Here is a 4,168-nt window from a genome sequence, read left to right as displayed (position 1 = left end):
TCAAATAATAATAATCACAGTGGTTGTCGAGGGAGCAACAGGTCAGCACCTCAGGAGTAAATGTCAGTTGGCTTTTCATAGCCGATCATTCAGAGTATCTCTACTGCTCCTGCGGTCTCTAGAGAGTTGAAAACAGCAGGTCTGGGAAGGGTAGCACGTCCGGTGAACAGGTCAGGGTTCCATAGCCACAGGCAGAACAGTTGAAACTGGAGCAGCTGCATGGCCAGGTGGACTGGGGACAGCAAGGAGTCATCAGGCCAGGTAGTCCCGAGGCATGGTCCTAGGGCTCAGGTCCTCCGAGAGAGAGAAAGAAAGAAAGAGAGAAAGAGAGAGAATTAGAAAGAGCATACTTAAATTCACACAGGACACCGGATAAGACAGGAGAAATACTCCAGATATAACAGACTGACCCTAGCCCCCCGACACATAAACTACTGCAGCATAAATACTGGAGGCTGAGACAGGAGGGGTCGGGAGACACTGTTACCCCGTCTGACGATACCCCCGGACAGACAGGGCCAAACAGGCAGGATATAACCCCACCCACTTTGCCAAGCACAGCACCCACATCACTAGAGGGATATCTTCAACCACCAACTTACCATCCTGAGACAAGGCCGGAGTATAGCCCACAAAGATCTCCGCCACGGCACAACCCAAGGGGGGTGCCAACCCGGACAGGAAGATCACATCAGTGACTCAACCCACTCAAGTGATGCACCCCTCCTAGGGACGGCATGGAAGAGCACCAGTAAGCCAGTGACTCAGCCCCTGTAATAGGGTTAGAGGCAGAGAATCCCAGTGGAGAGAGGGGAACCGGCAAGGCAGAGACAGCAAGGGCGGTTCATTGCTCCAGTGCCTTTCCGTTCACCTTCACACTCTTGGGCCAGACTACACTCACACTACACATAGGACCTACTGAAGAGATGAGTCTTCAATAAAGACTTAATGGTTGAGACCGAGTCTGCGTCTCTCACATGGGTAGGCAGACCATTCCATTAAAATGTAGCTCTATAGGAGAAAGCCAGGCCTCCAACTGTTTGCTTAGAAATTCTAGGGACAGTAAGGAGGCCTGCGTCTTGTGACCATAGCGTACGTGTAGGTATGTACGGCAGGACCAAATCGGAAAGATAGGTAGGAGCAAGCCCATGTAATGCTTTGTAGGTTAGCAGTAAAACCTTGAAATCAGCTCTTGCCTTAACAGGAAGCCAGTGTAGAGATGCTAGCACTGGAGTAATATGATCACATTTTTTGGTTCTAGTCAAGATTCTAGCAGCCGTGTTTAGCACTAACTGAAGTTTATTTAGTGCTTTATCCGGGTAGCCGGAAAGTAGAACATTGCAGTAGTCTAACCTAGAAGTGACAAAAGCATGGATTAATTTTTCTGCATCATTTTTGGACAGAACGTTTCAGATTTTTGCAACGTTACGTAGATGGAAAAAAGCTGTCCTTGAAACAGTCTTGATATGTTCGTCAAAAGAGAGATCAGGGTCCAGAGTAACGCCGAGGTCCTTCACAGTTTTATTTGAGACGACTGTACAACCATCAACATTAATTGTCAGATTCAACCGAAGATCTCTTTGTTTCTTGGGACCTAGAACAAGCATCTCTGTTTTGTAGAACATTTGCAGCCATCCACTTCCTTATGTCTGAAACACAGGCTTCTAGCGAGGGCAATTTTGGGGCTTCACCATGTTTCATTGAAATGTACAGCTGTGTGTCATCCGCATAGCAGTGAAAGTTAACATTATGTTTCCGAATGACATCACCAAGAGGTAAAATATATAGTGAAAACAATAGTGGTCCCAAAACGGAACCTTGAGGAACACCGAAATTTACAGTTGATTTGTCAGAGGACAAAACATCCACAGAGACAAACTGATATCTTTCCGACAGTTAAGATCTAAACCAGGCCAGAACTTGTTGGACCAATTTGGGTTTCCAATCTCTCCAAAAGAATGTGGTGATCGATGGAATCAAAAGCAGCACTAAGGTCTAGGAGCACGAGGACAGATGCAGAGCCTCTGTCTGACGCCATTGAAAGGTAATTTACCACCTTCACAAGTGCAGTCTCAGTGCTATGATGGGGTCTAAAACCAGACTGAAGCGTTTCGTATACATTGTTTGTCTTCAGGAAGGCAGCTTTTTCAAAAATGTTTGAGAGGAATGGGAGATTCTATATAGGCCGATAGTTTTTATTTTCTGGGTCAAGGTTCGGCTTTTTCAAGAGAGGCTTTATTACTGCCACTTTTAGTGAGTTTGGTACACATCCGGTGGATAGAGAGACAGTTATTATGATCAACATAGGAGGGCCAAGCACAGGAAGCAGCTTTTTCAGTAGTTTAGTTGGAATAGGGTCCAGTATGCAGTTTGAAGGTTTAGAGGCCATGATTATTTTCATCAATGTGCCAAGAGATATAGTACTAAAAAACTTGAGTGTCTCCCTTGATCCTAGGTCCTAGAGTTCTGCAGACTCAGGACAACTGAGCTTTGGAGGAATACACATATTTAAAGAGGAGTCCATAATTTGCTTTCTAATGATCATGATCTTTTCCTCAAAGAAGTTCATGAATGTATCACTGCTGAAGTGAAAGCCATCCTCTCTTGGGGAATGCTGCTTTTTAGGTAGCTTTGCGACAGTATCAAAAATACATTTTGGATTGTTCTTATTTTTCTCAATTAATTTGGAAAAATAGGATGATCAAGCACAACCCGACACATTGGTGCGGCTGGCTTCCGGGTTGGAGGCGCGCTGTGTTAAGAAGCAGTGCGGCTTGGTTGGGTTGTGCTTCGGAGGACGCATGGCTTTCAACCTTTGTCTCTCCCAAGCCCGTACGGGAGTTGTAGCAATGAGACAAGATAGTAATTACTAGCGATTGGATACCACGAAAATTGGGGAGAAAAGGGGGTAAAAATAAAATAAAAAAATTGAGTTCCTCAGTTAGGTGGTTAACTGATTTTTGTACTCTGACGTCCTTGGGTAGGCGGAGGGAGTCGGAAGGGCAGCTAGGAATCTTTGGGTTGTCCGAGAATATATAGCATGACTTTTGATCATCCTTGGTTGGGGTCTGAGCAGATTATTTGTTGCGATTGCAAATGTAATAAATGGTGGTCCGATAGTCCAGGATTATGAGGAAAAACATTAAGATCCAGAACATTTATTCCACGGGACAAAACTAGGTCCAGAGTATGACTGTGGCAGTGAGTAGGTCTGGAGACATGTTGGACAAAACCCACTGTGTCGATGATGGCTCCGAAAGCCTTTTGGAGTGGGTCTGTAGACTTTTCCATGTGAATATTAAAGTCACCAAAAATTTGAATATTATCTGCCATGACTACAAGGTCCGATAGGAATTCAGGGAACTCAGTGAGGAACGCTGTATATGGCCAAGGAGGCCTGTAAACAGTAGCTATAAAAAGTGATTGAGTAGGCTGCATAGATTTCATGACTAGAAGCTCAAAAGACGAAAACGTCTGGGGGTTTTTGTAAATTGAAATTTGCTATCATAAATGTTAGCAACACCTCCGCCTTTGCGGGATGCACGGGGGATATGGTCACTAGTGTAACCAGGAGGCGAGGCCTCATTTAACACAGTAAATTCATCAGGCTTAAGCCATGTTTCAGTCAGGCCAATCACATCAAGATTATGATCAGTGATTAGTTCATTGACTATAACTGCCTTGAAAGTGAGGGATCTAACATTAAGTAGTACCCTATTTTGAGATGTGAGGTATCACAATCTCTTTCAATAATGGCAGGAATGGATGAGGTCTTTATTCCAGTGAGATTGCTAAGGCGAACACCGTCATGTTTAGTTTTGCCCAACCTAGGTCGTGGCACAGACACGGTCTCAATGGGGATAGCTGAGCTGACTACACTGACTGTGCTAGTGGCAGACTCCACTAAGCTGGCAGGCTGGCTAACAGCTTGCTGCCTGGCCTGCACCCTATCTCATTGTGGAGCTAGGGGAGTTAGAGCCCTGTCTATGTTCGTAGATAAGATGAGAGCCCCCCTCCAGCTAGGATGGAGTCTGTCACTCCTCAACAGGCCAGGCTTGGTCCTGTTTGTGGGTGAGTCCCAGAAAGAGAGCCAATTATCTACAAATTCTATCTTTTAGGAGGGGCAGAAAACAGTTTTCAACCAGCGATTGAGTTGTGTGACTGCTGT

This window comes from Salvelinus alpinus, chromosome 9, assembly GCF_045679555.1.
Source record: "Salvelinus alpinus chromosome 9, SLU_Salpinus.1, whole genome shotgun sequence".
NCBI lineage: Eukaryota > Metazoa > Chordata > Actinopteri > Salmoniformes > Salmonidae > Salvelinus > Salvelinus alpinus.
The sequence above is the reverse complement of the archived record's forward strand: the minus strand, read 5'-3'. Positions refer to the sequence as shown.